The following is an 8,479-nucleotide window of genomic DNA, read 5'->3' on the forward strand; positions in this document are numbered from 1 at the left end:
AGCTGGTGCCAGGAGCCAGGGGCATCCTCCTGCACAGCCCTGGTCGACCCCCATGGTCCCCACACTCTTTGCTCTCTCCCATCACCTGGGCACCCTGGAGAGAAGGGGCAGTCTACCTCATTTGCTGCTGGGCACAGAGCAGGGAGTCAGAGCAGGGCTGTCCTTCCTCAGCCTCGGGACCAGGGGGATTTGTAATGATGCATAACTCAGCAAAGTCAGCTGGGAGCAGTGGGCGGGGCCAGCAGCATGAGCTTCTATTAGAGGTGCACTCCTTGGGGGTTCCAGACACGCCCAAGCTCAGTTCAATGGGGCATGGCAGGCTCCTGAGGGAAGACCAGAGCTGAGGTCCCTGTGGTGGGATGCCCAGGGTCATGGCCACCACCCTCCATGGTGCTGTGGGGCCTGGTGGGCATAAATGGAGCCTCCATTGGTGTACAGTTCTAGTGGCTGCTTTTATGCCCAATACATGGTGGTGATGGCAACAATGATGATGATGGTGATGATGATGGTGATGATGGTGGTGGTGGTGGTGGTGGTGGCGATGGTGGTGATGATGGCAGTGATGGCGGTAGTGGTGATGGTGATGATGGTGAGGGTGATGGTGGTGATGGTGGTGGTGGTGATGGTGAGGGTGGTGGTGGTGGTGATGGTGATAATGATGGTGATGGTGATGGTGGTGACGATGGTGACGATGGTGATGGTGGTGATGCTGGTGATGGTGGTGATGGTGACGGTGATGATTGTGATAGTGGTGATGGTGATGATGGTGGTGGTGGTGATGGTGGTGGTGGTGGTGGTGATGGTGGTGATGGTGATGGTGGCGATGGTGATGATGGTGATGGTGGTGGTGGTGGTGGTGGTGGTGGTGGTGATGATGGAGATAGGAAGGTGAGGCTGTTCACTGTGCACTGTTTACAACAACTAGAAAACAGAAATAAACGTCCGATACTAAGAGATGCTTACAAACACCATGCCCCCCACCCCAAAGCTGGAGTCCAGTGACCCACATTGAATCTCCCATCTATAGCTGTGTGACCTCTCTGTGCCTCATTTCCTCTTCCATAAATAAGAGATAGTGGGAATTAGCTCTGGGTCCCCCCAGGTGAGTGAGCAGGCAGCACGTACGCTCAGGTCCCGGCATATCACCTCCTGAACGTATTAGCTAATATCATCATTAAACAGGCTGAACCTTAAAAGTGAGCTTTTGAATTTTCAAGGACACAGGGACATCCTCACGATCAGGGTAAGAAATGGTATGTGTTGTATAACCTCTACCTGGTGAGCATGACCTGTGCCAGAAATGGCCATCCCTGCTGCAGCCTGAGGCCCTTATTTGGGGGAAGGGCAAGATCCGGAGCTGGGACACAGCTCGTGTCACCTCCGTCAGCACCTTCCCAGGGGCAGGTGGTGTCTGGCGCAGAGTAGCGGCAGGTGCTATGAAAACACAGATCACACCAGAATTTGCTGAACAGTGTGGAAACGGATGGAGCCACATGGAAAGGGAAAGCCTGCATGCGTGGCCCCTGGTGGCTTTGCGTGGGCTCCACCAGAAGCAGAGATGGAAATACAAATGGTTTATTGGAAGTGATCCCAGGCTGCCCTGCAAGGCGGGCAGGGGGTGAGACAGGGAGCGCAGGCAGCTCACACCATGTGGGCTGTGCCACAGGTGCAGCTGCAGGGGCCTGGGGCAGACATCCCCAGGGAACACAGGGGAGCAGGTGGACCACGCCCTCACCGGAGGGCGGGGGAGCAGAGCTTTCTAGCTTCTACCTGCAACTCACATCCTTCATTGGCCAAGAGCTGCCCTTGTGGGGGTAGGGGGTGCAGTTCTTGGCGGTCTCCGGAACGGTGAGTACTGGTATCCCCTCGATGCCATGGTGCCCGCTGCCCTGGTGTGTGGTCAGTGTGGAAAAAATGCCACTGCTATTTATACCCAAGGGCCTGCCCACCGAAACACCGCCAAGACCCGCTCCGTCCACGCTGCATGTCGGCACATGCATTTCGATTCCCAAGGTGCTGCTGGTCCTGTGGCCCAAGTTACAGAGTCTCTTGCAATTACTATTAAAAAGGACTGGCTGGAAGCACCCCAAAATGATAGCCAGGATTGTCTCTGGGAGCAGTGGTCATAGCTGATTTTTATAACTGGGACAAACACATGAAGTTAAAGGAAGAGGTAGAGGGGAGCAGGCTGCGGCAGGGTGGACCAGGCGGAGCTAGGAGTTGGGAAAAGGCTTTGGGAAGCACCTGTGTTTTAGACTCACATTTTGTTACACGCTGGTAACACTATGCACCGTTGGCCGAGCACCGCCGTGTGCAGACCCTGAGCTAAGCCCTCGTGGCCTCCCTCCCACTGCCTGTGCATTAGTCAGCTGTGCCAGCGATGATACTGCATAACAACCAACAGACAACAGCAGCGTTTGCTTTGCTGGCTTGTGGCTCTGTGGCTTCAGGCCCACGCCACGTGTCTCTCTGGCCCCTGGGACCAGTGGCTTCCTGGGGCCAGGGCACGCTGATGAGAGTGGTGGGGAGGGAGGCACAGAATACTGCTCTCGGCTTCTCCCCACTTTCTAGTTGCCAAAGCAAATCACATGGCCAAGTCCAATGTCAGTGGGGTGGGAGGCATAGTAGAGTCACCAGGCGAAGGCCATGGGTGTGTAATTCTCTAACAGGGAGGGAGGGAGGAGGTGTGAGCAATGATCCCACCTACCCAGAGCCCACCCTGCGCCCGTGACTTCAGGGCTCAGAATTGATGCTCCGGCCTGGGCCTCTCCCCGAACCCTAGACTTGGGTGTTCAGTGCCCCCTCCATGCCCTTCTGGGAGGTCTAACAGGCGTCTCACACTTGACATGGCCAGAACAGAACTCCTGTCCCCAGCCCCCTGCCCAGCCTCCCTGGGTTCCCCGTCTTGGTAGATGGCACTGCCTCCACCTGGGTCTCGGACCCCAGACCTCAGCATCACCCTCCTCTCTCTTTCCCTTGTTCCCTATGTCCACCCATGTCCACTCCATCAGCCAGGGCTACTGCCTTGACCTCCAGAACTTGTCCTGCATCCATCCACATCTCTCTGCATCCACTAATACCTCAGTCTGAGCGGCCTCCATTCTCGCCAGGACGGCTGCAAGCAGCCTCCAGACTGAACCCAGCCCCCGCCCCAAGGCCCTCGAGGAGCCCGTCCTCCGCACAGCCTGCCAAAGTGGCCCTGTACCACCGTCAGTCGGCCCGCATCACCGCCCTGCCTGCAATCCTGCAGAGTAAGGCGGAAAACCCACGCTCACTCCCCGCCCTTCGTCACCCGCCCATCTCCCCTCTGCGACCTCACTGCCACACCCTGTCCACTGTGCTGGGACCGTGAGGCCTGCCTGTCGTCAGTCATGTTCCCACCGCAGGGCCCGGCCCCTCTGCCCCGGCCTGGAGACCTGTCCCTCAGAGCTACCCGGCAGGCTCCCTCTCCACCTCCGTTCCACCCCTTCCCCAGCCTCCCCAGCCTCCCCAGCACTCTGCGACAGCGTCCAGCTGTATTTGCTTACAATACGTATTGCCACCTGAAAGTGTCTTATTTGTTTACTAGAATTAAACGCCACATAGCAGGCGCTCGGTAAGCCTTTGTTGAAAACTCACCAGTTCTGCGACGCGGGCGGGGGGAGCCTGCAGGGAGGTCCAGCAGGGTCCTGGATTCTGAGGCAGCCACAGGCACGTCCCCACTGGGGCCCAGAGGTTGTCTTACCCGGAGGGGCAGCCCAGGCGGGTGCTACTCATGGCCTGTGTGCCTGCCGGGCCCTCTCGATCCAGCCTCACTCCAGGTGAGACTGGAGCGTCAGAGAGAAGGCACCTGGACCCCGAGCCTCATGGCTTTGGGCTCCAGGAGGGCAGGGAGACAGAGCCCAGCATCCTGCGTGCCCAGGTGATCAGCAAGGCTGGGGAGACATCCACCTGCTGATGAGGGAGGATGATGAGCAAAACCTTCCTTACAAATCAGTGACTGTGGCTTGTTCTCGTGAAGATTTGGGATTTGAATTCCTCCTGTCCCTCACACTGCCAGCGGGGGTATCAGGTGGGATGATTACACTGGGAAGCAACGGGGCTGTTTTTATAAGGGCAATGGCCCATTAGCCCCTGATGTCTGTGGGTGCCAAGTGGTCCAAAATAGAGAGGGGGGAGGGGCAGTCTGGGAAATAGATTGATGGTGATTGACATGCCCTTCCGCCCCTTCCTGAGGTTTAACGGGGACAACAGCTTCCTCAGAGGCACAATTGACAGCTGAGCTGCCCTCCCTGACAGTTTTAAGATGGACCTGCTGCCAGGTGTGATGGGAAGGGGGGACCCCGTTGTGGGCGGAGCTGCACCTGGAGACAGGCTGCCCTGCCCACCACGCTGGGAGTCCAGAGGGCCTGGAGAGAAAGAAGTCAGACCCGGAGGAGGACTCACCTCATCATTCCTTTTGGTGAAGTTGAAGAAAAGGCAAAAGGACCTGAGCACTGGGAGCTGCTCGGGGCGTGTGTGGCTGGGCAGGGGCCCGAGGGGACTGTCCGGTGGGGGGGTGGGGGGAAATGGCTGGCGTAGTGGGTGACACTCACCACGCTCTGCCGTTGAGATCTGTGCGTTTCATTCTATGTAAGTTAGACTTGAACTGTTTTTAAAGTTGAAAAAAGAAAAATAAACGTGAGAGAATAAAGGACTTCTGTTTTCAATGATATGGTGGACGAGATATCTACAACGAAAACCTTAACAAAAATTAAATATACTACAACAAACATCCCTTTAAAAGACAGCCACGCTGAAATGAGAGAGAGAGAGAGAGAGAGGGAGAGAGAGGGGACGCAACAAGGCCCAGAGCAAGAGGGGGCAGAGAACCTGTGTGGAGCTGGGCAGAGGAGGGAAAATTCCACCTGCAGGGGAAGGGGAAGATGGTCAGGGAAAGTCTCCACCGTCACTGCCCAACCACAGGCCTGTTCTCCTGGAGATTCTGGAGAGGTGCCCGGCTACCCGGGCTACCCGGCCAGGGTGCATCCCAACTTCTGACATTTTTGTTTTCTCCATCAGTCCCTCCCACTCACAAGACACACTTGCAGCCAAAGTGTTAGCTGAGTAGGGGTCCCCGCTTCTGCAGCGGTGCGTTCCGGAGAGGCAGGGGCAGGAATCAGGCTGCGATGTTTAAGAAGAGGTACAACCCTGAGCAAGGTAGTTGACCTCACATACCTGAGCTGTTTCGTTGTCTGCGGAATGGGGTAATTACAGGGCCTGCCCCTCGGGCTCTCCGGAGGAGGATTTCGTGAGAGACCCAAGTTGCCTGCAGGGTGTCTGGCACCTGGTAGGCATTCGGAGCAATGAGAGCTAAACAGCTCAAGGCCCTGTTACCCACTGGTTGGGTTTCCTGCTTGGGCCCTCCCTCCCCTCTCGGCTGGGTGGGCTCTGGCCTCTCCCTCCCTTGCTCTCGCTGCTTCTCTTCCCCCCACCCCAGCCCGCCCCTTCCAGCTGTTTTGCCTGACCTCCTTTCTCTCCAGCTTTCTTGCCTCCCTCCTGGTTCCTGCGCTCCCCTCCATGGTGAGCCTTGACCCTCAGCTTTTCACACGTGACTAGTCCCCCTGGATGTTCTGTGGAATTAAACACCAGCACGCGCTCTTTCCTGCCCTGTGTTTGTGGAGCCCTGCCTATGACGGGCCAGAGGACCCGTGGGGCAGCGGGCAACAGAAAGTATCATGAGCCTGGGCCCCAGTCTTAGCCTGGAGGACCCGGCCTTGGCCCGAGTCTCTCTGGTTTCATCCAAGGGACACGCCACGAGAGGCCACACTCAGCATCCCAGTGGACTCGGGGCGCAGACCCGCCGCCCGTGCATGGCGCGGCAACACAGAAAGCACACGCATGCACGCACTCACACGCGTTCACTCCCTGCTCCTTCGCGCCTTTGAACGCGGCCTCTCGCCTGTCAGCCGCACTCAGTGTTGACAAAGCAAAATAAAAAATAGAAAGAAAGAAAGAAATCCGTCCTGTCACTTGGACTCCCCCGCCCCGCACTGGGCTCGGCAGCCCGCCCCCTTACATCCCGCCCCCGCCTTTGTATTATGGGTTTATGTCAAGGTATGTTGGATTCTAAATTAAATGTCAGCCCACTGTACATTTCTGGCTCCAGCCGCAGAAAATGAGGCGCTGGCGCTGGAGACCATCCAGTTGTTCAGCGCTCCGTGCCTAACAGCGAGGGGTGACAAGCCCATTGAATCACTGCGCAGCAGCTTTCCGTGCCACGGGAAGCCAAGACAAATTTATTTTTAATGATAAATGCAACTGTCAAGAGTTAAGTTGAAACAGCTTTACAGAGAGAGCTGGGTGCCCCCGCAGCGCAGGGCAGAGAGCTCGGTGCCCCGAGTGCGTCAGGTGTGGACGGCACTGACCAAACCCTTGTGGGCTCACGCCGAAGCTCGCAGAGTGGACGAGGGCCAGCGGTCCCGGCCCCCTGACCAGCTGGTCCACAGACCCCGGACATGGGCAAGTTCGACACTTGGCCCTCGTTTGCTGCATCCCCACTGTGCGCCGGCTCCTCGTCGCCCGCTGGACGTCTCCGGCCAAGCTCCAGTCAACCAAGAGGGAGGAGGCAAGTGAGAGAGAGAGATGCGCTCTGGCTGGGCAGAGACCTGTGTTCACATTCTGGCCCCATCACTGCTGTGTGACCTTGATCAAGTTCCTTAACCTCTCTGAGCTTCAGCTGCCTCACCTATAAAATGAGGCCATCAATAACACCCCCAGGTGTTTGGTGAGGATTACACAAAATAGATATATTGTTAATTTTCTGGAACATGGAAAATGCTTACAGAATGGTAGTTATTAATTACACCGTTTTACTAATAGCACTGTTACTCAAGTTATGTAACTTACCTTTCCACATCAGCTTCTCATCCATAAAACGAGGAGAACCGTCACTCTCACTCACGAAGGTGGCTGGGAGGATGCAGGGTGCCTGGCGTGGGGCTGGGTGTCGGGGTGAGGTCCCAACAGCCCACAGGCCGTCCCAGGGCAGGCGTCCTGGCTGTTGCCGCCTGACACCTCTGGCCACTCTCTCATCTTCTTCACTGGCTCTCTTCCTCCATCCCTCCGCGCATGCCCTGTACCCCTGCCCTGTGAAGGGGGCATTGCCTGCATCGGGACCCCCCCAGCCATGCCCTCCATCGAACTGTGGTGGGCACCTGTCGCAGGGTGGCTGTTTTCCACCAGCTGATGACCTGTTGACATGTCCTGGCTCTAAAGGGCCAGCAGGATGGGATTTTAAACTAAAGCTGTTGGTGGGGCTATCGCGTCTAGGCAGGAAAAGTAGGAACACGCAGAATCGGGGAGGAGGAGAGAGGAGGGGGTGTGGATGAGCAGGATGTGGACTGTGGCGGCAGGGAGGCCTGGGGTCCGATGCCGCGCAGCCCGGTGGTCCTGGGTCCCCACGCCCCTGAGGTCCTGGCTGGTCCCGGAATGCCTTGTCTTGGGCTGGCTAGAAATCCCTGGTTCCTCTTGGCCAGGTGAGCACACCTGGGCTCTTCCCTGGGGCTCTGGAACAGCTGCTTTGTCAAAAGGAAGTCAGAGGGTGGGACCCTGTTCCCTCTGTGGAATCAGCTCACAGCCATCTTTGGGCCAACGAGCAGAAGACGGCCTCTCCTCTCCCCAGACGGTGCCCCGAGTGCGTCAGGTGTGGACGGCACTGACCAAACCCTTGTGGGCTCACGCCGAAGCTCGCACCAGGGCTGACCCTTCTTCTGGGTGCTGAGCAGGGAGGTGATGGGTGAAGACTGCCCCAGACATGTGTTTCCCGCAGGCAGGAAAGTGAGGAACCTGAGGTTGAACAGGTGAGACTACCAGACAGCAGTGCCAGGAGGAGCCGCCAGGTGGCCCCCACTCACCTGTCCAACCCCCGCTGCCTGGGAGCAGATCCTGCAGCTCGTGCTGCCAGCGGCCGCCACTCTCCATTCCCTGCCTTTGCTCTGCAGCTTCGCCGCCCGCAGTGCCTTCTTCGCCCACGTCCGACCCGTGCCCCCCCTTCTCCAGGATGTCCGCCCTGCGGGCCCCTCCCCACACTCAGAACCCCGCTTCAGCATCCCCCTCAGGATGGTCTCCCGTGGGTGCACAGACGCGGCTGGAGTTTACAGCCTCTCCTCAAATTGGAATCGCAGTCTTGAAGTCCCAGCCACACGCTTGCCGACCTCCCCACTTGCCATTGGGAAGGGGAGGCTCTGATTTCTCGTTCAACGAGGAAACTGAGGCTGGAGAGGACAGGAAATCTGCTGGAGGTCATAGCGGTCAAGTATGAAACCTGCCCAGGTGCTTCCACGCTTTCACAGGAGCCCTTCTGAAGCGGGTGCTGTTAACCCTTTGGTACACACGGGGAAACTGAGGCTCGGAGAGGCACAGTAGCTTGGCCCAGGCCACACAGCCAGGGTCCTGTGCTTTCCAACACACCTCTCTGCCCAAGCCTCATGACCCCCTAGGTCACCTGCCAACCCCTTAA

This window comes from Desmodus rotundus, chromosome 1 (assembly GCF_022682495.2).
Source record: "Desmodus rotundus isolate HL8 chromosome 1, HLdesRot8A.1, whole genome shotgun sequence".
NCBI lineage: Eukaryota > Metazoa > Chordata > Mammalia > Chiroptera > Phyllostomidae > Desmodus > Desmodus rotundus.